Source organism: Hippoglossus hippoglossus, chromosome 4 (genome assembly GCF_009819705.1).
Source record: "Hippoglossus hippoglossus isolate fHipHip1 chromosome 4, fHipHip1.pri, whole genome shotgun sequence".
NCBI lineage: Eukaryota > Metazoa > Chordata > Actinopteri > Pleuronectiformes > Pleuronectidae > Hippoglossus > Hippoglossus hippoglossus.
Window position 1 is genome coordinate 8,096,339 of NC_047154.1, and position 26,083 is coordinate 8,122,421.

General features: G+C 41.6%; 1 protein-coding gene across 2 annotated transcripts in view; it reads right to left on the reverse strand.

Moving 5' to 3' along the window:
* The window catches only part of dab1a (DAB adaptor protein 1a), a 239,200-nt gene that overhangs the window by 163,938 nt on the left and 49,179 nt on the right, over positions 1–26,083 (reverse strand). For both annotated transcript variants that reach the window (XM_034583814.1, XM_034583813.1), the window contains one exon: positions 21,421–21,476. The gene's annotated coding sequence lies outside the window, so the exon portion shown is untranslated. The remainder of the gene's footprint in view (positions 1–21,420; positions 21,477–26,083) is intronic.

Genomic DNA, 26,083 nt, shown 5'->3' on the forward strand with positions numbered 1-26,083 from the left:
TCTGCAGTGCGTGCGTGTATGTATGTGATCCAACAATGCTGCCTTGTAAAACAGAAACACGTTTTTTTTCTCTTTACAACGGTAAAAATGTACATGTTGTGTTGTTTATTTTTATCAATCTGTCTGGGGAGAGCCAACACGCCCTCAGTGCTGATAACATTTGGTAAGTAGACTTCATCAAATGACATCAAGTTAAAAGGAATTCGGGGTAACTCAGTGCTGGTTTATGGGGCAGATGTGGCAAATGGCACATTGTGAGAATGTGTTTTCAGTCAGTGTGGTTGATTAGACCTCTGATTGGGTGGAGCTAAGCTTTAAAGTGCATGGAGTCGGGTGCAGTCAGACTAGATTTTGCTCCTCGTTTATTTATATGAGAATGAGACACACACCCGCTGACTGTGAATTCACCTACATCTTTTGCCTCATGCAGTATTCAGTCTGAACTTAGTCCCTCAAAACTGGAAGGATCTAATCCTGTTCTGTAAACTGCCCCTCCCAATAGGAGCAACAAAAACAGTAGAGAAGTACAAACTGCTTCAATCAAGCAGTTTATACATCTCTACACAAACAGAGGAGACAATATAAGGGAGAATATATGTGTGGGTGGATTATGGGGTGTAGGATGTTCACCGATAAACTAGGAACACTGGTTTGATCTTCAGACCAAACTGACAATAAACCACCAAGAATAAAGGGATAAGTTAAAGACAGTGTATGACAGAATAATAGCTGTTCCAAAGATTTATACACTCAGGTGAATCAGTCCACGACTTTTCCAATCAGAGCATCAGTAAAGAAATTTTCCAATTTTCCCCAGTTGATCCTTTACAATAAATGTATCTGCTAAAGTTGATGCAGTGGATCAAGCTATAAAAAGTAAATACTCCATCGTCATTTTGCCTGTTCAAAGTGTGTATGTAGGTGCATGACATTGGAACAAAAAAACAGCCTGATATCACTGATAATTTCACCCCATCATCAAAGGTTTGTTTCTTGGTTAACATGGTTAACAGATAACAGCAAGTGCAGTTTACAATGAGAGCATTGGAGAACTGCTGCAAGCATTGATTGCACCTTAACTTTTAAACTATCAATTTCCACAGTTAATTCTTTAGAGACAAACTGCCAAATAATATTCACTCACATCCATTGATGCATTTTTGAGTTATTTTGTAAAAGACTTACAGGGGTAAAAAAAAAACAAGCATGTTACATTCAGATAACCAGGTGCGTGACAACATTCAGACGAGTTTCGAGTGTCTGTATAGTGTCGTGTCAATGGCATCACATCTCCATTACACATAAGATGATGACGACACTGTTTTCTATTAAAAAATGTTCTAAATCTGTACTTCCTGCTTGAAAAGATAAGTTCTTTCTCATTACTGTCTATTGGAAGTTCAGACGAAGCACAGACTCAATTCTTTAATATCAGGGAACATGAATTGAATGTGATCCATTTTAAATGGATTTGAGCACAGTCTCTGAGGTTTCAGAGAAATATAAATTATCACTCTCTCACCGCTGTGCGTAAAGATACAGATGGTGAACTTTGAATGTGTTCTTTCTTTCTAAGATTACTGTGTCAGTAGGGAAATTAGAGAAAAGAAACTCACTGAAATTGCACCATCTGTATCTTTACAGTTGGTGTCAAGAGGGTTATTTAATTGAGGCAATTAAGACCATTTGAAACTGGGTGAATACATTTACAAATTAGGTTTTGTTGCTATTGAATTTACACACCTTTGTAAGTGTAGTATAGTATTGCTTGTAGGAACTCACTATGAGACAGACAAACTGCAGGAGCAAAAGTTTATCTAATTTCAAGTTTTCAAGTAATTTCAATGAGTAGCAGGCGTCATCTAACATACGAGGTCCGATGAGTCATCTGAACGAAGCTCACTGCAGGGACGTCTGACAAAGTACTGCTAAAGAATCGAACATAAGGTGAATTGTTTATTTACTCCACAGGGAACACTGCTCTTCGAAGCCATAACCACATGTCAGCCTTTCCTCTTTCCCACTCATTGCCTGCACTTCCTATTCATTTCCATCTGCTCCCCCGTCCTTTCAGTTCTTTCCTATCCCGCTGTCTCCTGTCTTGGTGTCCTCTTCACAGAGTACCAGTGTCCTCGCAACCCCCTCAAAAGTCCCCACACAGGGAGAGTTGGAGGCAGTCCAGCCCAGTCCCGAGAGTCCTGGCTGGGTGACTTCCAACCCCGCTCCCCAGGCTTTACTCCAGGCCTGTGGGCCTGAGAGCTGGCAGCTCAGCTTGTCAGAGAGAGATTAACCACACATGGCAGCTATTGTACAAAACATACACATGCACGCACACACACACACACACAGCCACAAATTCCTTTTACAGCCTTTGTTTAACGATGAAGACGTGACGTGAACTGTAGATTCTACTAGTAATATTGATCAAGGTGAGAATTCCTGCATTTGTTGTGTGCCAAGTAATTAATACTGCATAGGATATTACATTATCCTTATTATGTTATTACATCGGCCTGCAAAACGGTTTCAGAAAGTAAAGACAGGCCAAATTGTCCTCACTCTGTAAGGTCTTCACCAAGTACACACACACACGGGGTGTATAGGGACTGCATACTGCGGTGCACCTCCAGGGTCCAGTCTTCATGAACATGTGAGTTATGCCCGGCTTCATCTGCCTTAACACACACACACACACACACACACACACACACACACACACACACACACACACACACACACACACACACACACACACACACACACACACACACACACACACACACACACCTATAAAACAGCATCTGTTCAGTACGACATGTACGTTATGACACAAAAAAAAAAAGGAAAATATGAGCAGTAGCTTGAGTGCAAATGCTACATACACACTCAACATACACACACAAATGCAAACAGTCAAAATGATAATCCCCCCTCCCAAATAAACCCGGCAGCCTGGGGACAGAGATGGTAGGATGGCAGAAGAGATAAGAAAAAGAGGAAGAAAGCACAGAAAAGGATGCGAGCTGCTGTGTCCCACATTCATACATACAGCACACACCCCCTCTATCGTTCACTGCTCCTCTCCTCCAAGATTACCCCCCCCCCCCCCCCCTCCTCACCAATTCCTACACCCCTCTTCCACCTCTGTCTACCCCCCCCCAAACTACAGAATCCAGCAGCTCACAGGAGAGGTGGCACACTTTGAGGATAAATTTAGAAATGAGGTGCAATCCCAAGGCCGGCCCAGAAAAGAGAAAAGTAGAGACAACACACGTGTGTGTGATCACATGCGCACACACACACACACCACAAGTCTCAACATACTCCTGGCACGTGAAATGCTGCATAGGGTGTAATACAACAAACATAAATGAGGGATTTCAGCATGGTTTTACAGTGATCCTAGGGAGGATACTCTGAGCACAGAGCTGTGGTGAGGAGGAAGAGAAGAGACGGGAAGAGAGATCTTGTCACTCCTCTGTTCAGTGGGTGGGAGTTGTGGGGTGAATCCTAATGACAGAGTGGACTGGACCCCCAGAAGAGAGGGAGAGTGTGGCACAGAGGAGTGGAGGAGAACGAGTGACTTTGGGCTGATGGGGAGATGGGTAGAGGGAAAGTGACTTTGAGACTGTGAGAGGACACTTGGCTCCTTGAGTTGTAGAGTTGAAAACTCATCATCTCTTACAGACGCTTACTCACAACCACACTCAGGGACACACACACTCGGGGGGACACACACACACACACACACACACACACAGTCACAATGCCCAGCCTCGATGTGCAACAGCCTCTCTGCTTCACTGCTCAACCCTGAACAACCTCTTTCCTCCCATGCTGCCCTCCATCTCTCCCCTCCCTTCTCTTATCCAATCTTATTATTACTATCTCACCTCTCTTCTCATCCGTTGCCCCTTCCCACTACTCCGCTCCCCACCAATTCTGTGGAATCTGTTCAACGATCCCACCATTCATCACAAGTGCATACATTTTGCTAAGGGTGGCCAGTGGCAAATTAAAACTCTCCATCTTGGCAGGTTTAGTTGCATTGTCTGCCTGCTGAGCCACACAAGACTCTCAGAGACAGGTTTCCTGAATCTCACTACCATATTCATTTATCAAGTGTCTGGGGCTAATTAAACTATTACTGAATATATTTTATCACAGGAGACATGTTGTACTTTTCAGCATAAAAGTAAATAAAGAGAAAAGAGCAAAAAACCAAGTGCTCAGCCAGAGAATGGAAAGAGGAGCTGTAGCAATAGACAGTATAAGGAAAGTGATGTTTCGAACCCAAATTAAAATTATGCACCTGAATATGAGCATAGAATGTCTCCTTAACAGACACAGTGAGACGGCTCCCTTCAATAATATGACACCACAGATGGATAATGATTTAGGATTGATTGATTTAGGAAGTTGTTATGGCACATTACCTATTTACACAGGTGCCATTTACCCATCAGAGTGTGACAAATCAACAGTGACTTCAAATGTTTCAGATTTCCTGCTTCTCTTCTCTCCATCTTTATGATTTACAGGCTGTGCTGGACATAAAATGCATCACTTACTCATTTCAGAATATGATTTCTCCTTCAGTCACAAATACTGTAAGAGATGACAATTTGAGAGATGGAGATGATATTACTTCTGAAAATGTTGACTCACTGCAGGAAAAGCAAGCTGTTTATCAGTCGAAACCAAAACATATCCTGCTATAAACTATAATGTCTTATTTTCTGTCTACGCACATGTTAAATACCGAATCTGTGGCGTGGAGGTTGTGGGCTTGCTTAAAGGGAACTTGGACTAAGTAATGTAACTACTTACTTTTGCTGCTAATTATAAAACCAATTACTTTTTAATATAGAGTAATATAATTTTTATATAATTTAATAATATAATATAATTTTTTATACCCAAACTCTATGAACGTGAGACTAAAGCTGCTTTCGGACATGCACTAAACTCATTTTCCAGGAATTTCCAGAGGGGCTGTTTGTGAGAAGACAAATGTGCGGATGAGTTGCCCAGGACATTTTCTTTGCCGGCCAGTCAGTGTCCATCACCCATCATCTACTCAGCACTATTCCGATGGAGGCGTCATCTACACCTTGTCTTAAGCCTAAATGTCCACTGAAGAGGCGCATTCAGGGACCGTCGGAAATGCTAACACGGTGGAAATGATCTTGTTTCGAGTCAAATATGAATGTCGGGGCTTGTGGACACTTTGATGACACCACACCAGCAGGTCGGAGGCATGTTATGTTTTCTGTGTTGTTTTATTACGTCTGAAGAGAGGTAACTAATGTCTTCAATTGTATTGGATTCGGCTGCTACACTGTTAAACCCTGAAACTCCAAAAGTGTTTCGTGGACTCAGACACTTCACCCACCCCTCCATCGACATAGTGGTGAGTAGATAATGAGTGAATTTTCATTCCTGGTGAACTATCCCTTTAAAACTGTTGTCAACGCACAGTCTGGGTTGTGGGTGGCTATTAGGCCGTTTTAAAGATTGTGTGTAAGTGTATTTGTGCTTTCATCAGACACATAGCAGCTCTGACAAATAATTAATGTAATACAGTTTGGATTCAGAGTCTGCCTTGTCATGGTAATGTGTTTGAAGAGCTGGAAGTCAAAAGCAATTAGAGCGATATACTGAGCCTCGTAGCTTCAAACACAAACCACTTCACACGGCGTATAGGACTCTACTCAGTTGTAAAAATCGACATGTATCTGTGGAATTTAGTCACAATGCAGCAAGCTTAATCTGATCTACACTCAGAAAAGTGACAATGCACAAACACAGACAGCTACCTAACCAAATATATATACTTTCATACAGCGCCTCTGAGCTGCAACAAAGCAACTTTACAGAAAATAAATGAACAAAATAAAAGCAGACAAACAAGATTGCCAGAATTTAACTAAAAGCAAGCGAACAAGACTTCAAATTCAAATACAATAATTTAAAAGAATGTTGGAATATGACAAGGTGAGACAAACTGTAGAAGAGAAGAAAAGCAGAAAGGTGGGGAAGAGGGATTACTTGCACTTTGCTTTTGACAGACTCGCTGTAGGAATAAACACTACTGGGAGACGTAGAGATCAATAGTCTCACTGCCACAACAAACACACACACACATGCACACAGAGAGCCTGGCTCGGATCAATACTTCTGGTGCAACAGCGTTCCAGTAAACAACATTAATGAACACACATTTGTATCCAGCAAATCTCTCACCCAACAAATCGCTACATACAGTAAGGTCTCACAGTGAGTGTGCAACAAAAATGTGACCAACTACTTCAACTATCCACACAGCAGGGCTACAAAGGTACCTGTTCTCTCACTCTCACACACACACAGTAAATACAAGGGTCTGGCATGGAAAGAGGTGATAACTTACCAAATACAAAAGTTGAGGACATAATAATTACACAGCAACATCAACTCTCAATGTAACTTATAACTTATAGTCCAGTTATACACTAGAATTACCTTCAATTGATGTGAAACCTTCATGGCAGGTTTAAATTACAGGTTTAATTGATGAAGACCCAAGACAATCTTACTAACTCTAATACTCAAGATGCAAAGGGAACGTGTACATGTGGTTAATTGGAAAAATTGTCATGTCAAAACCTAAAGATTTGGCTAAGATTCACTTTAATGTATCAAAGCAATTTTACAGCAACCTTCTGTAAGGGTAAAGGGGAATAGTTCCTTATCTGAGAGATTTGTGTTAGGAAAGGAACGAGACAGAGATGTTGTCTGAGCACTACCCTGTGTGCCACTTGTATCGAACCACTGGCCCAAGTGATCCGTCCTTTCTAAGGATGATGGGAATCAGGGAAATGTCCTTACAATGCAGTATCTAAAATGAAAAACTAAAAAAAAAAATCTCGTTCTGCACCTTCAGAAGAGATGAAACAACAATAAATTATTAACTGGGAATTCAAACTTATCAAATATTTAGGGATGTATATAACAAAACAAATATCAATGAGGATGGGGCCAATTATAATCACATACAAACAAAACATAGGATTTCAGCAATAAGATAAATGTGGTGAGGCTGTGCTTGCCAGTAAATGCCGGTAAATGTAAGTAAATATACCATCAAAACAATTCAGATAACTAGTATCTACATTGAGGGAATGGCCACACATGCGCAAATATTTCAGAGGCAAACCTTCGCCTCCTGTTCACTTCCAATCTGTGTGAGCCAGGAGGCAAATAAAACATTTGCTTGACGCGAAGTCCAACTTTTGGTGATGATATTTGCTTCACATTCACATTAGTGTGACCGTGCCTTTATTGAGGAAGGGAATAAAGCCTGAGCCTGATACACCACACGTGATAGTGATCAACCTTTAAGACCCTGTCTGTCTGTTTGATGGTTGGTTTGTTTTGTGACCAAGATTACGCAAAAATCCCCTTCTTTAATATAGTGAGAAGGCATTTTTTGACATTTGAACTGATTTTCCAGGGATTAATTCATGGCTCTTTAGGAAAAAATTCTAGGGAACTGATATCTCTGATGAGTGTGGGCAATTTGGTGCAGTTTGATTGAATTTGAACCTGATTGAATTCGAATATAAGAGCCTGGAGGGTCTGAGAAGAGGCACGTGGACGAACAAACAGCTCATGCATGGACATGAGACTAATTGCACATATACATATGGACACTTACTCAGGCTGTGGGCTAAATAATCAGACACTATTCATCAGGATAGAAATGTGAGCCAGTATTGAAACCACCACACTAAACACTAATGCATGAAGACACAGGCTGCAAACACGCCAACACACAAATACACACACTGCTGGTGGATGCCCAGCAGAGAGAAAAATATTGGAGCGTCATGCAGGCAGGGAGGTGTATGGTTGGAAGATCTGCTGAGTGGGAGGGTGAGTACAGCTTCAATCCATTTACACAGCATCCAGGAAAACACATTTTACAAAGCAGATGGGGAAGGACAACCTGACCGACTCTACATCTCTGTGTCGCACCCTGCTGATTCACTCCATCTTCAAAGAGGAAAACATCTCCAATTTTAAATGCACGTATATACAAACCTGCACAAATAAGTATCACCTTTACAACGAATAATCTAAAACAGAGTTATTGCCTTTGCAACTTATGTAGTTACTCTGGCACAGAGGGAAATTAAATATTGGGACATAACATAAGATAGTCATTGACGAAGATATTGTATCTCCCACTAAACAGAGATATATTAATACAAATCTGAGCAGAAATCAAATTAATCTCCTGAGCTTTACTGTCATTTAAAATTCAATATTACCACACATGAGCAAATTTTCTAGTTGGATTTCTCTCCCACACACACACACACACACAGAGCTTTCTGAGCAGACACATCTATTTGGGTCGAGCTGTAGGTGTGAGCTTGTTTATATTCTCCTGTATCCGTCTCCTATGTGCACTGTGACAGTATCTGGACAGCAGTTCATTTTCCGTAAACACAACCCTGTCTTTGGCTCCTCTGATTCAATTAAGAGTGGGATGTGAATATTAATAGGCGTTTTACCTGGCAAGCTGACAAGAAGAGACTAATGTATTCTGCTAATGATACAGAGTTTGCTGCCTTAGTAGAGTGACTGTGAAGGTGGAAAATCTGGGAGAATTAAATGTTTGTTGGCTGGTGTTCAAATTAACTCACCTCAGTGTATAAAGTCCCACACACTCACACTCACACTCACACACACACCACTGAACACAGATGTGCAGCAGTTTAAGTGAACAGTCCATAGACTGGCGCCTGCACACACCACAAAATTAAGTTATAGTCAGACTATAACAGATGTGATGACGTAGTTCACACCTTAACAGCCCAACTACATGGAAGAGACGATGCAACGTGCACACACACCTGTGATTTTCTTGAGAAGTCTCATGACGACAATCAATTTCTTTTTCTGCATCATCTTAGTCGTTAAATTACATTATTACATTACACATCATTTAGCTGATGCTTTTATCCAAAGCGACTTACAAGAAAGTGCATTCAACCATGAGGGTACAAACGCAGAATAATAAGTACAATTAGTCTTCAAAAAAGCCAAACTACAACTGCTACACCTAAGTGCAGTATATAAGTGCAACTAAACTTTTTTTAAATATAAACTCCAGAGTTGATAATGGTTATTAGACATCATCTTCTAAACCAAGGTGTAGTCGGAAGAGATGTGTCTTTAGCCTGCGGCGGGAGATGTGTAGACTTTCTGCTGTTCTGATGTCAATGGGTTGCGCGTTCCACCATTTTGGAGCCAGGACAGCAAACAGTAGTGATTTTGTTGAGTGTTTAGCTGTCCCTCGCAGTGAGGGAGCAGCAAGCCCATTGGAAGATGCAGAGCTGAGCGGGCTGGTGTGTATGGTTTAACCATGTCCTGGATGTAGACTGGGCCCGATCCATTCGCAGCATGGTACGCAAATACTAGTGTCTTTAAGCAGATGCGGGCAGCCACTGGAAACCAGTGAAGGGAGTGGAGTAGCAGAGTAGTGTGAGAGAACTTAGGTAGGTTAAAGACCAGTCGAGCTGCTGCATTCTGGATGAGCAGTATGGCACTAGCAGGTAGACCTGCCAGGAGGAAGTTGCAATAGTCTAGGTGTGAGATGACCAGAGCCTGGACCAGAACCTGGACCAGAACCTTCTGAGTGAGAAGGGGCGTATTCTCCTGATGTTGTGCAGCATGTATCTACAGGAACGGGTTGTTGCAGTAATGTTGGCAGTAAGGGAGAGTTGACTGTCGAGTGTCACACCCAGGTTCCTTGCCGTCTGGGTGGGGGCTAACACGGAGTTGTCAAAGGTAATAGTCAGGTCATGGATGGGAGAGCCTTTCCCTGGAAGGAAAAGTAGCTTGGTCTTGTCAAGATTGATTTTCAGGTGGTGTGCGGACATCCACTAAGATGTCAGTCAGACAAGCAGAGATTCGTGCTGCTACCTGGGTTTCAGATTGGGGAAAAGAGAGGATTAGTTGGGTGTCATCTGTGCAGCTGTGGTAGGAAAAGCCATGTGAGTGAATGACAGAGCCGAGAGAGTTGGTGTACAGAGAGAAAAGTAGGGGACCCAGAACGGAACCTTGAGGGACCCCCGTAGTGAGTGGACAAGGTTCTGACACAGATCCTTTCCAAGTTACCAGGTAGGTAGAAAGCAGAGTAACAGCTGCTCTGCATTTAAAAAATACTCATTCAGCAAAATCAAAGCAAACCTGAATGCATGGAACCAGACTGGCCGGAGCGGTTCAGTGACTTTTATATAAATGTTTGTACTTCATCTTCATCATCTTCAAATGTTTGTAGCTCCCACATCTTTCACTTCACACACATATTGTGGCTCATTTTGTAGACAGTGTGCTTACCAAAGGCAATGGGACGTATGTTTTTTCACAACACCTTTAACAACCAGAAGACCCTTCACCAGCCCCATGGACGTCAAGGTACATTGACTTCTCCAATGCTCGATTAGCATCACAAACAAGGGTGATTTTAAATCTGCCATCTCTCAGCCATTTTTCACATCATCTATAAAAATATGACAGGCCTGTGTTCAGCAAAGCTCCCTGGTCCTCAGTGCCAAAAGAGTCATCAATATACCGTAGTTTTTGTGTAATGGCAATTTGTTCCAGGGGTTCCTTCGTGGTGCTCTCTGTTATGTGTCTAGTGAAGCTGGACATGCATGAGAGACATGCAAACCTGAATTTGTTTTGGTTAAGCCATTTTTGGCTTCTATGTGCACGTAAACTGTTAATATGAAACTTAGACACAGTTTTATAAATGAGGCCCCAGGTTTGTGGATACAGATAGAAAATTGCCAGCTCAGCGGTAACAGGGGAAGAGCTAGCTCAGTGTTTCCTGTGAATCAAGGGGTTTGGCGTGGGGGCAATATGTTTTTTGTTGTTTTGGGATGACAGGGTTCGGGGTTGGGAAGAAAATGCAATGCAGTTTTTGCTGTACATACTTTTATTATGTGAAGCGCAACAAGCACAACAAATGCAACAAGCCACTGTTCTACATGTTGCACATGTTTTAGTGATGGCACAGCAGGAAAGATGGGTTGGAGCATTTCACTCTCCTGGGCTTCTGGTAAAACACTTCCAAGGCCCTGCGGGGAGTACTCTTCTGTGTGTGTGCGTGTATGTGTGTGTGTGTGTGTTCATCTCTGCCACTCTTCACACACAAACTGATAACCACATGTATTTAGTTGTTAATTCATGATGTCAGATTATGAATCTGGTTCGTTCCGGTCAGTTGAACCCTGATGTTCTTGCTGTGTGTGTCTCGTGTTGTGTGTATCAGGTGGACTGATTGCACACAAAATATTGGACTTGTTTTTCAATACGTTTAAACGCAGCCTCATAAATTCCAGAGCGAATTAAACAAACACAAAGTAAACTTTGAGAAGGCTACTGTTCAGGTCCTAATAACTCCTGATTAGTGTCTGTGTTTATTGTTAAACTGTAAAGTGAGCGCAGGTCAGCAGGGGAGTGTAGAGGATTTACACAAGTACAAGACAACCGGACCTTTAATGTGCGCCTATCCTGATCCTGAAGCAGCGGTGGTTATAAATATTCAGCGGTGGAACACTCTTAAAAGATGAACGTAGCAGAAAACATAAATTGATTATGTTCCATCAATGCATCAATGCAGAGTCTTCCACATCCGGGTCACAACGCATCCACGAATTGAGAAATTTCTACACCTCTTGTAACCACAGCCTAAATGCACTAGTGTATGGGATTCAGTCTAATTTGGAGAGTTTGTTCAGAGATGTGTGTCACACTCGGTGCACCAGAGAAACACCAGAACGTTGCACAGCCACAGAAAAGAACATTGAAATAGTGGTAGTCCGGTAACGTCACTTTCGTCTGACATGCAGAAATGTTGCCACGCAAACACTGTAGCTGTTTCAAAGGCTGTGTGAGGCAGGATGTTAACAAGTGTCAAAAAATTGGGATCTTGAAGCTAGCAGGCGTTTTAATTGCAGGCCTGACACTAGCAAACTGGAAAACTGACTGGTCACAGATAGAACAGAGGGTAGCTGACTAGGCTGATCCTGGGAGATGATTTAGATACTTAGGTAGCATGCAGGCTGGAGCTAAGGGACACAGTGTGACTTAGAGGTCAAACGTCTGACAAGGCAACAACCCTTTCTCCAGGATCAGTAGTGTTTTAACTAAAGCCTTTTTTATATTTATTGATATATATCAATTGCCAACCGCACGCACGCGCACACGCACACACACACGCACACACAGCAACAGGCTAGAGGACCTAAAAACAGCAGACCTCTTTATGTAGACTATCAAATAAAAGCTGAGACTTTAATGTAGTGTTTTTATTTCAGACTAGTTGTACTGAAGCACAGAACCTGAAGAACAACAGGTGTGGAACTGTCCAAATAAAAGCAGTGTATAAAAAGGTTCATAATTCTAATGTTTATCCACTTCAGTTTCCCTGTTCTGAATTACCATTACTCCAATAGTACAGTGAAACTTGACTGAAGTTCACTTTATTCATTTCAGCTGAATTGCATCAACCTGATCTAAACTGAAGTGATGACTTGAACTGAACTGTATTAAAAGTCTTTCCAGGGATGCAGTGTCAACAGTTTATCCTCTTCAGAAACAACTGACAGCGCGACTTGTTATTACAGCGAAATACAAAGGCATTGAGTGTCTCTTGCCATCCCTCTTTCCCCACTCTTTTCTCACTTCCTTTTATCTTTTGTTCTCTGTCCATTTCTCTCTCCCTCTTTTTCTATCACTACCTGGCTCCTTGAATTAAATGTGATGCTATTAATCAAAACTCCAGAGGAATCAGCCACCACCCTTTTATCAGAACGGACAAAAAGACAGAGAGGACAGAGAAAAAGGGGGAAAGTGCTGCCGGCTGCAGCTAGCTTACAAAATAAAGACCAATTTGATGTTTTTTCTCTGTCACATCTTCCTGTGACTGTTATAAGATGTGATAGATTCCAAGCAAAGGATCATAACTCCACATTAAAACATTAACAAGTTCACATTAATCAAATGCATTCACTGTACATGAACTTGTGTAATGTGTGAACTGTACCTAGATCATGAAATAGACATCATGTGTCAAATTCCAATATCTTCCCGGTGATATTTGAATATTTTGAGTATCCTCTCATCCATAAAGCCATGCTTGTGTAATGCTCTCCCTCATTTGATTTTCTCCAACTGATCCCTCTTCTCACGTCAACTGTAATTAAAATGTTAACACTCTTCTTGAAGTGAAAGACTAGGACATTTTTCTGACTTTACAAAGATATATGTGAGAAAACAAACACAGCGATACAGACATGCAGACAAGCCTGTAGCCAACGGAGAATGTTGCCAATCAAATTAGATTTGTGTCTTTTTTTCTTCCACATAGCAATACTTTATTGAACAGCCAGATTTTTGATTGGGGTTTGGTGCTATTTTCAGTGGGAGAAACCCAGTATGCAGTTTGTTCTGAGTTGAAAAGTCATGGATGGTGCCCACCAGTATGTTTATTCAAGACATTTCTCCCTTGAAAGAAACAACCTTATGGATCACGAGCCAGCAGATAAGATGGTTATGTTTTATTGTTAGAAGACCTCTATGGTAACATAGGAGGAAGTTATGTGAGGTTGTAGCAAGGTTAAGGTGAATGGATGGGTTGACAAAACACTGAAATTAAATAAGAAGACCACTCTTCATTTCCAGTTTAAAACGTTGTCATCTATGTTTCTTTTATCTATGGCTGTTACACTTTGACCACAAGGTTATTATAGTAACCATGACAACAGATGACCTCTTGCCTAATGAGGACGATAGCGAGACCTTATCTTAAACTGAACTACATGTTCTGTAACCATGACAATGAAGGTCGTATGTGCCAGCCCACTCCTATAAGTCAAATCACAAATGATTGTTTAATTTAGAGGACTTTTTACAGCATGGTATGAAAATGATTCACTTCACTGACCCTTTTGCACAAAATGAGGATGAAACTAGAAGATGCTCTTGGATTCCTCCTCACTTTCATTGTAAATGACCAAGCACTTTGCCCTTTGATTTGTGATCTTAGTGACTGGATTGTTAAACTGAGCCAATGACAGATACTGTATCTACGTCACAGAAATATGACACATGCTCTTGCTCTCACTCACTCTCTCAAATTCTGTCATTCATAATGAAGTGCAGGATATTTTGCATCGCAGAATAGGAATAAACATCTCCTGTATCACAGGAGACTCGCCATTCACAAAGTATTCCCACGCACACATCACACCGTGCTGTCTGCGGGAGGAGAGGCCTACATTCAGAGTGTATTTAATAAGTAAAGCAGACAGTGGGATGGATAAGGGAATCTCCCGCCTCGTGTTTTCATGGCACCTCACATTGAGAGACAGGCAGCTGTAAAGCTTTCTCCTCACTTGCACACATATCAAGCAGAATTTAATCACACATTATACTGCATGTACGGAGATTAAATATAGCGTACTGGCTGCTCCGTGTGAACCGTCACTCAGGAAATTATTTTGGGTACTTTTGCACTCGTGTGTGTACAATCTGCGCCTGTATGTGTGTCAACAAGATGGCATCAGTTTGGCATCTTGATGTCAATTACAGAAGTGAGATGGTCAAAGAATGACAGATGTCAAATATTGACAATAAAGCTGTTTTCCACCACCGATTTCTTATCCAGCTTGAGTGCAAGAGACAAGCAGACGGGTAATGATTGGCAAGGAGGGAGGAGGGGGAGGAACACACAGAGAAAAGGGGGTGCATGGAGCTGTAGGGTGAAGAAAGTGTGAAAGGAAGAGGTGCAGGATGAAGGGATGGTGAGATAACGAGAAGGAAGGATGTAAAAGAGGAGTTTTACCATTCCACTGGGCCTCATTAATTCAGCCTAATCAGATAATATATTGCTGAGGAAACACTTGTACGATATCCTGCACAACACGTGTTGTGTGGGCATGTGTGTGTGTGTGTGTGTGTGTGTGTGTGTGTGTGTGTGTGTGTGTGTGTGTGTGTGTGTGTCTGTGTGTGTCTGTGAGGATAAACTTCCTATGAGCTACCCACGACCCGGCAGTGGTATTTTTTACAGTTTCCTGTGCATTCAGGTGCAGGATGGAGGCCTGAGTTAAGTTATTATCAGGAGGATTTCCTACTGAGAGACAAAGTGAGTCACAGTTGTTCCGTTTGTGTTTTGCCCGTGGATAGAACAAGACAGTCTGGATGACCCTCTGTGTGAACATGGTCCTCGCACTGTCTAGATAATCTGTCTGAAAACATCCCGTCCAATCCTGACACTAGAGGCAATGCCATCTGAGTAAGAAACGGATAGAAAGGAGGAGGAAAAGATAGACAGAGCCCCAGAGAGCAGGAGACAGATAGAAACGGAGACAAAAGAGCCACAGTTCCTCTTGCGAGTCTCTCTAACTCACACTGATCCTCCTTTGTGACAAATCTCTGTTTGATCTTCCTGTCTCTGGGTCTCTCTCCCTTTCTCTGACATAAACACACAACATTCCTGAGGTGGCCCGGCTAGACCAAAGAAAATTAAGAGCGTCATGGATTTCCACGTGTTAAACTTGAGGCATGTTAAATAAACAGTAGCCACCTTCCTCTGAAGCAAGCCCACTGAGACTCGAGCAAGCAAGCGCATGTGGTGTCTACATGCTGATACACTTTACTAACCCATATTGTATTTACACGTACATGCATGCACACACACCAACCACTCTTTGTTCCTTCCAGCCTGCACCCTTTCATGTCAGAATGATTGGCCTTGTTTGTGGGGAGTCAGTCCCCTGCTGAGGCCGACTTGGACTGAACCAATTCACTACAGAGCAGGGGGAAGGGAAGAAGAATCCTGGATGACAGATGAAAGATGTGTGCTGATACCAGTTTGTGGATAAGGGAAGAGATGTTAGATGGGAAAACTGGGGGGTTAATGAGCCGGAGCAGAGAAACGAACGAGGGCGATGGGGGATGTGGAGCAGATTTGGTTTGTAGTGATCCTGCATCAGACTGATTCATGAACACAGTGGGGAATGACCCTTTAATTCAAAGCCAACATTCACTATTGCACACACACACACACACTATCACCCAGGGACAAATGTGAGAAGCATGTTTGATATTCTGCATATGTCTGCAAAATGTCTGATAAGTGTGAACAAAAAAATCCTTGATAATTAATAAAGAACATAAAAAATGAATTATTACGATGTAAAAAGTATATCAATAGGAATATCAATTTGCAACCAACACTAAAATAATCAAGAATTTACCATAAAGAAACATTCATGAAAATTGTGAAACAATTGTACGTACACGACACAAAAAAAGCGTAGCCTACAAACCCACATCCACTCAGTGTAGGTTTAGGGAGCATGAAATGGTAGAAAGATGACCCAATTAATAACGGCACGCACACACACGTATACACCCACACACATGGACACAGATGTATGTTTAGCAGGCATGTAAGTGTTCAGAGCAGACCCTATTAATTCAGCTCATTTAGCCCCAGTCCAGCCATTAAATATAAGCCTGTCCCAAAGCTCACAGTGCAACACCATGGCTCAACCCCCACAGTTTTGTCTTCATATTGCATCTCTCTCCCTCTCCTTTTCTCTCTCTCCCTTTCTCTCTCCTCTTAAACATCCGCCATTTCTTTATCCTTTTAAATTCCTGAAAGCACATGCCATTTATCTGTGTTTTCATAAATGAGGAAACTCCTAGTGCAGGAAGTAAGGACAGAAAAAATGGTATCAGTCTGGCATTGAGCAAAAATCAACCTGAATGTACCCTCGGGCAAAAGCAAAAAAAAAATACCTCAGTCTAATGTCACCAAATACAGTTTAATACCCGAGCCAAAATACTGGGGCACAGTGCCAGAAACACAGCTTACATTAGTCATTTAACAGGAAAAGATGTATGAAGAATAAACCATTAACATTTCCAAACCACTGGTCCAGGTGCAAGTAAAACGTTTGGATTTCCTCAGTGTTGTTCAAATGAATGTGATAAATGACCAATTCAGACAGGAAATAAGAGACTGAGACTCGGGGCGGGTGGGGGTGGAGGGTGGAGGGCAGCACCAGTAGACACAAATTAGGATTAGAGGAGTATTCATCCTCCTTTGCTGCTCTTTCATTAAGGCACCTCTGAGGTGTTTTTAGAGGCTGTTGGAAATAAGCCGATTTCACTGCTCAGGAGGGCTCACCCACTAAACATTAACGGTACCCAATGTGACACACACACATAAAATTACTCTCCCTGTCGATCATAGTGGAAAAAAATAAATAAATGTCACAAGGGGCTGAGACTGATTTTGATGCAGAACAACTCATGTCAATTCAATTAGTGTGAAGGGAGACAAGAGCATCTTATCTGTGGCCTTTAGACTATCTGTGAACTTTAGTCAGATATAGAGCTGCTGAACAGGGGGTAGATGATTAATATGCGGAGGGGTAATAGAAACAGAGGCAGTAGAGCTGTGAAACCCGGATAGTCATGGAGATAAACTAATAACTAAGATAAGACCCACACATACGACAAGTCATACGCTCGCACACTTCACACAGACAGCGGCTGACACGCTGCACTCAGGGCATCACATTCATCTGTCCCACCCAATCCACACAGGGAGAGGACAGACTGAACACTGAAGTGAGGGACTGGAGAATCGACAGTCCTCTTCTTTTCACTACGACTCAGTTATAGTGGTTAAGATGAAATCTCTTGTAACAGATGCTTCTAGTCACAGAAAAGACAAAAGGGGAGACAGAGAGATGAATACTGCAGAGTGAGGTGGGTGTTCAAACTGTGTGGGACAGGGAGACAGTGTGGACCAGAAGACAAGCAGAGGTAAGGACTGGCTGGCAGAGGAGGAATACATGGAAGACCAGAGGCAGAAGGACACTGTGAGGTACTTATGATAAAGTGGCGCAGCAGGACTGAGCTGCATAACAGTGTAAAAGCTAAAGCTGTCTCCAATCTGAAATGAACAGCAGGCCTGACCTGAGGTCTGCCAGTAGGAGGACACATTGGGAGGAGGCAGTTCAAAGTCACTCTTTGAAAATGCACAACAAAAGAGCTGCAGAATAGAAAACATGATAACCCAGATCAGGCTTCACACAGCATCAGGGCAACAGTGGATATTTATTCATCACCACCAGATATCCTACAGTATTTAGTATGCTGCTCTCAGTGCCGCTGCATCTCTCTCACACAAACAAAAGTGCAACAAAACAGCCTGTGAGTTTCAGCACCACAGACAGCTCCGGTCCTGTGCTGTCATCTCAATGCAGTGTTTCCTAAGTAACTACCTTCCTCAAAGCCTGTGATCCAGCTCTACCTCAGCTTTCATTTATGGCTGGTAGAGACGTGCGTACAGCTCCAACAAAACAGAACAACAATTACTAAATATCTAATGCTGACTTGGGACTCATGTGTAAGGACAATATAACAATTATCAGGTTTCCCTTCTAGATCATTCAGCTTCAAGCTGTACAGTCCAGGCTGGAGGTCAGGCAAAAAGATTGGAATATAATTTTAACCAAGTATAGAAAAAGTATATCTGAACAGTGAACTATAACATAGAACATATAGACCACCAGCCGATAGACCAGCTTTTCTAATCTTAAGATGATATTCAATAATTTTTGATAAAACATCCAAAACCAAGCTTAGAGTACTATATTAAATATAAAATCTTAGAAGAAATTATTATTAAAATTATTTCTTAAGTTGGTTTCTGTGGAATCACAGGGGATTGTTCCAAACTATTTTTACTATTGCCGATATACAATAAGTTTGTGTGTGTGTGTGTGTGTGTGTGTCTACTAGAGCACAATACTCCAATGCAGTGCATGATAAGACTAGAGATATCTATTTGTGGATATGTTGGGGCTACGTGAGTCGACTCCCTGACTGCAGAGAAATCCTGAAATGATAAATGTGTGTGTGTTTGAATGTGTGGGTATGTGTGTATAGATGGAGGAATGGAGTGGGGCAAAAAGGGCAAAGCAGACACAGAACCAGCTGAAAGTGACGCATGAAGACCTGGACAGTTAACATCGTGTGACTGCATGTGTGTGTTAGTGTGTGAAAGAGGGAGACAGATTCCTACAGTCTTTATAACGCACAAACCAGAGGCAACAATGGCCTTGTCCCGATAGAGCTGTAAAGACGTCAGTCTAACACACACACACGTACAGACACACGTACAGACACACGTACACGCACACACACACACACACACACACACACACACACACACACACACACACACACACACACACACACACACACACACACACACACACACGTACAGACACAGTATGCCACTTCCCACACAAAAGTTGGAATCAACAAAAACAAATTAAACGGGAGAATATGCGCAACTGTACAGAAACTCTGACCTATGCAAACAAACATTTTGGAGACAGGAGAAATTGACAATGCAAAAGATGATGTGGTGAAATAAAGCCAGAATGTAAAAAGTAAATAGTATTGCATCTCACTCATTTCATTTTCTCAATATCACACATTACAGATTCACTTTATAAGTCTTATAAGTCAGTTGTATTTGAGATTGGGCTGTGGAGAGACGTTACTCTTCAATAAGCACCTTTCAGTTTTAAAACATAAAAACTGACACAGATTTCATTCAGTATGGTGCTCCACTTGTACTATGAAGCAACTTTAACACATCCAGGATATATCAATGTTACATTTGTTGATGAATTTGTATCACCTGGCTCTGTCATTCCAGGGTTTTCCTATCTGGCTATGAGCTCCTTCATGTAGAAGAGGCTGAGGTGTTACAAACAACATTGTCCGAACCATGAGTAAAGGCTTTGAGAAGAAATGCAATACCTGCAAGTCAATCTGGCTATTCTAACAGCCATTAATGATATTCAACTTTGGGAAACGTAAATATTATGATGACATGACTAAATTAAAAGATCCATTCTGATAATTAAAGTCAAGCTTAAGGTAGATTTTAAATGAGGATTTTCTTACCAACTGGTAAACAAACTGTAATGAATATGTGAAGCAAATAAAAAAGTTAAGTAATGTCAGACTGTGCTGCCAAAGCAGAGGTGTGGATAATGTTTCTTTACATCACAAGGTACTTTTTATTTCCATTCATCATCACACAGTCTCCTTGGGTCATTCTGAGATGCAGTGATAGAATTAGAGTTTAAGTATAAACACTGTCAGGAAAGAATCTTTATTCACTTAAATTAAAGTAATAAAGTTTATTAACCTTTGTCTGTATTTTTGAGTGAGATGTGAAATGTCTGGGAAAGAAAAATGATTGTAAGATATCTGGACCGTTATCTGCAGGTGTGCATGTGCACAATTTCAGAAATCTGCTTACTTTTTAATGCTCCCCATTTCTGGCTTTTGTGTGCGAGCAGGCTTTTAGTAAGAGTCCAGTGCAATGTTTTATAAATGAGGCACCGGTTCAGATATAATCGCACAATGGCATCAAACTGTTATTAACCAGAAAACACAGATCTTAACATTCAAGGGGAAACAATAATGACATTTACTACACACAGTTGTTTACCACAAACATTAACCCTTTGCCAGTTTTTCCACAGTTGTCTCTGTTTTGAGCCTCTTGTTTATACAATTTGGTACCAAAAACTCAAAAATAAAACTATTTTTTTAATAATATCTTTTCCTAAATGGCCCAGACAGCCATAAGTGTGGATTCTTATTGGTTTTGATAGTCAAACTCACAGAAGCCCAACCTCAGTTCCTCTCCATTTGCTCAATCTTAAACTCTGATTATATTTTCAAGATTTTATCAGACAGTATTTCAAGCAAAAGTCTAAAGCTTTACAGGTCACAATCACCAGATAGGAACTGTGTACGATCGCATAAAAGACAGAAGAATCCATAGCATCTTTTAAAAACTGCCATTTATAGATTAACACTATAGTGTGATGCGTACATTTTATCTTTTTACATGTGCTTTTCTCAATTTTGATGTCTTTCTCTTGTCTTTGCATCATTTCTGTTATACACTATTCAAAGCTTTTTTAACCACTGCTTTTTAGCTGCATATATCACTGTGTTTGTACACATTGTAAATGTCCACTATAATTTATAGTGGTTTATAGTATATAAATTGAGTTAATTTATATTTATTAGTGACTAGAGATGTCCTGGTACTATCAGGTCTATAAGGACTATTCACAATACCAATTATGATACCTGGACTTGAGTGTTGGCCAATACAGACTACCCATCCGATACCAGTGCATTTAAACCAAAACAAACAAAACATATACAACATATAATATATATGTTTATATTATATTATATCTTTATATATTATTTCTATTTTAACAGTTTGATGCTACTAACCTTGTATGGAAGTGGTGATTGCTGTCATTGCTGTTTGGCCTGACTCAGGTTAAAGCCTTTGAAAAACAAAAACATACAGAGAATGAATGTCAACCTTTTATTATCTCGTTTGAGTTATGAGAGAAGAAGAAGATGAATAAATCAATCTAGGAATGAAGCCACCCCTTGAAACTGAAATGTTGCATATGGTATAAATGGCCCTCATACTTGAGGGACTTTCCAGAATTAAGTATTGCCAAATTGCTGACATTTTAAGGCTGCTACACACTTGAGCATAATCGAAACGATTGGGGGTTTACAAGATAATCTTAACGCTACCGATTGACTTGGAGGCTCCCTGATCTTGAATCATAAATAATTTAAAAAAATGATATTTACGATTAAGCTCCTCCAGAAACCCGCAAAAGCCAATGAGAGCGAGCTGAGCAGGAAAAACTAAAAAAATATTGCGTACAGATGCGACCAAAACAACAATAAAATGTACGTTCGTGTCACATTGCAAATTGTCTAAGCCAATATTGCCTCAATGTTTGTTTTTTGTGCTCCACACTCCCGTTCAGAAGGTGGCGGTAAAGCAGTTTTACCTGGGTGAAACCAATATACTGTTTTAAAAATGGTATGGGACCGGTACACAGATTTGCATATTCATTTCAGCAGCATGTGCATTTTCTCTGTTAGTGACTGAAGTAGTCTCAACTTGGCTTCACCCCGATGGAGTGTCTGAGCCAGTAAAAATCTTCTCTCAATAAAAGACACTGATACAAATGTTGTATTTACTATGCAAAACTTCCTGTTTAACGAGTCAAACAGAAGAGGAATAAGACAGGGCTATCAAAATACACACAGAGCGATGGCAGCTCACATCAAGGCTTAGGAAAATACCAAAGGAGCACAATGGCTGATAATGCAAACCCTCGCTGGGGTCTTTAGTAATCAAACATAATTATCCTTGTCACAGTGTTCTCAAACACACTGATAATCACATTCCCATACACACACCCACACGCACATACACACACATTATGGACACACTAATCCTGACAGCCAACATGGGGATTTTCATATTGATTCTGTTGCTCTCCTTTATTAAAATGCAGTCCTCTGATAGCTCATTGGTTTGAGAGTAAATGTCCCACTCCTGAGACTCCCTGCCCTCTACTGTCCAAGTGCCCTTTTTACGCCTTCTTATATCTCCAGCTTCCTCCTCCACCACCACAAAATGCCTCTCTAGTGCCTTTTGTCCCCACCTCTTGCCTCATCACTTTCCATCTCCATACATTTGACTCCCCTTTTCCCCCATATCTGCAATCCTGATTGAGCTTTTCTTCCAGCTTTGCAACCCCCTCCAACCCTCTTAGTCTCTTTTTCTTTCCCTCTTCCTCATTTTCCATTTCCAGCCACATCTTCTTGCCATCCATCACCTCCTCCTCCTCCTCCCTTTTCTCCATGCATTTAGCAGCTCCCCGCCCCTTGCGTAAGTCGGTCAGTCAGTCAATCGTGAGTGGAACAGTAAAGTACCTGCTCAAATGTCATCAGCATCAACTCTGAATCTCAATCACCTCAAACTAGATGAATGCAGGAGTGGGTATGGGGTTGGAGCTCTGAGATAAAGTTGACAGCACACTTCATTGGAGGAGGGGGGGCGGTGAATTAGATTATATTTTCCCCATGTCATTTCATTTTCTACCCCCTCCCCCCTCCTCTTGTACCCGCAGTCCTTTTGTAGATATTAACTGAAAAGTGCCTGGGTGTCTCGCCTGGAGCGCAGCCCGATCAGGTGACATTTTGACAGAGTAGGCCTCGGGCTCGCTGGGCCGAGGTTTGCCGTAGCACTGTGACTACACAGATGGGATCTATAATTGTGCCCAGCTAGCCAGTTAGCTCTCGCTTGAGCCTGTCAGGAAGCACGAAAGACACTTCTGAAGACGAGGGTCTGCTCAAAGAACCATTGTCTGATATTATAGCTGGAGGTGACAGAGCTATTTAAATGCAGTCTGAGCAGCCACGTTTGTGTGGTGTGTGTGTGTGTGTGTATGTGTGTGTGTGTGTGATGGGTGGAGAGGTGTCTTTGGTATAATCCACTCTGTGACACAAACCCTCTCTCCCCCCTCCCATTTCCCTCCTCTCACCTCCCGTCTTCCACTCTCTATCATCCGGCCCTCCCTTCTTCCGTCTCTCCAGAATAAATCTTTAATGGAGGTTTTATTGTCCCTGATCCACATTCAGCTCTGTGCATGTTTATGCAGGCTCATCTCTCACACACACACACACACACACACACACACACACACACACACACACACACACACACACACACACACACACACACACACACACACACACACAAATATATGTATATCCTCACACCCCTCACATGTCCCTCCCTCTGACTTGATTGTCCCAATTTCACATTCCTTCTTTCTACGTCTCTCCATTCTTTCCCTGCTCTTTTCATCACATCACAAATCAACTAACTTCCCCACAAAGAACATATATCTTTTTCTCTATTTCACTACTTCTTTTTTCATGCAGTTGCAAGAGGGTAACAGCACTGTCCTCCATTCCTCCATGGTTTTCACTGAAACACTGCTGTTAAGTTTTCTTCCTCCCCAGAGGGCGAGAGTGTGTACGGGAGCAAAAATGTACTATGTGCTGTGAATGTAAATCGGGATTGGGGTCTTTATTCCATTGACCAGAAGGAGGATGTTTGTATAAGCGACAACAAAGACAATGACAGGTGAAGCTGGAGCCGTGATTGATGTTCATCCAACTGAGGGGTGTGTGTGCAAGACAAAGTGTGTGAGCATAAAACAGTGTGTCTGTATTACGGACTCAAAGGTAAAATCATGTGAGGCTCCTCTTTTCACAGTGGGAGAGCAGGGGAACCATGGTATCACTGTCCTGCAGTTTACGCACGCACGCACGCACGCACGCACGCACGCACGCACGCACGCACGCACGCACGCACGCACACACGCACACACACACACACACACACACACACACACAGAGAGAGAGCCGCACTTGGGTGTACATCAAAGCATTAGAAGGACAAAATGTCCCTCTGTGTATTTGCTACTGAGAATGAAAAATGTTGGTGTGTTTATATACTGCTGTATACGTACATAATACAGGGGCAACATACATAACACAGTGAATGCAGCTTTTAAATGTATGAGCTTACGTGTTTGTGTGTGTATATTCAATGCCCTATAAGGGACAGGTTTTGTCCTCTAACAAAAGTCAGCGTATCCATACATAATAATCACTGCCATTACCCAGAAGACCCACAAAGTCACAGCTGCACACATTCCAGCTCTCAGACACTCTCATAATCACACTCGCCATGACAGATATACACTCCACTTTATATTCTGAAGTTACAGCCAGTGGCCTCACCAGGGACCTGCCTCTACAAAATTCATTCATGTAGCATGTTTGTCTGGTACATGCAAGTCTGTGTGTGTGTGTGCATGTGTGTGCATGTGCACGAGAGAGGCAGGGACATAAAAACTATGAATGTTGTACAGATATTGTGAGAGAGATTTACTGATGGAGGGAGGGCAGGAGCGACCTTGCTGCAGGGAAGTCTCCTCAACAAAGGTTTTCTGTAGGGTCTCTGTCCAACACACAACACCCCGAGCCTACACACGCACACGCACACACACACACACACAGTAGTAGCAAACATACACTGGAATAATTACAGATTTTAGAATGAATTACAGAGGAAAAGATACAAGGGACCCTGGGGGGTTTTCTCCCTCTCTCTTTCTAGATTTACAGCATTCAAGAGCGACTTCATGCACACTTTTACTCACTTTCTCATTTTTTTTGCTCTACCTCTCTATGCACAACCTTGGATGTGTATTTGGGTAAGAACAACTAAATGTCTTTAACTACACCCAAGAAAGGGATCAAATAACATTATGTCGTATTACTGCTGCATTGTTTCCAGGGCTCACAGGTGTCTGTTACATCTGGATGAACACAAACTTTGCACTTCTTCATAGTTTCACCTCCATACTAAACGTTCATGCACCATTAAACTATGGGTAACCAGACCAACTGTAGTCTGCTTTGTGTTGAATCACCAATGGTTAGAATGGTGAATGAACAATGCAGTCAGAAGTGTCCCGATATTAGAAAAATGGGTTTAGAAGAGGAAACGCTTGTATAATTTGCATGAAAGTATTTGTATGCAGTTGGAGTCCAGTTTTCTAGTGAGGTGGAATAATGTAATGTTATACATGTTATAATGTATTAAGGTTTTTTATGTAATCTCTATCTAGTATTTGATAAAATGCTAGTTGCTGTATTACAACTGTGTGAACCACACCTCACCCCTCCACATTTAATGTCATGGGTCAAGTCAGATAATGTGCAGACCATGAGTCCACATTTAACAACAGCTTTCATGGTCAACTAATCAGCCCTGTATTGATTGATTAATCATTTGGGCTGTAGAATGGGAAACAAATTGTGAACACTAAACGAAGATATTCAGATACTCATATAATGATCAGAATTAAGAGACTGTGATAATTATATGGCATTTTTCCCTACACAGTTTTAATAGTTGATCAATTATTGCAAATATTACAAGAATCTTTACAGAGCACAAGAGAATGTGAAATTTAAATTGTGCCTACAACACCATCTC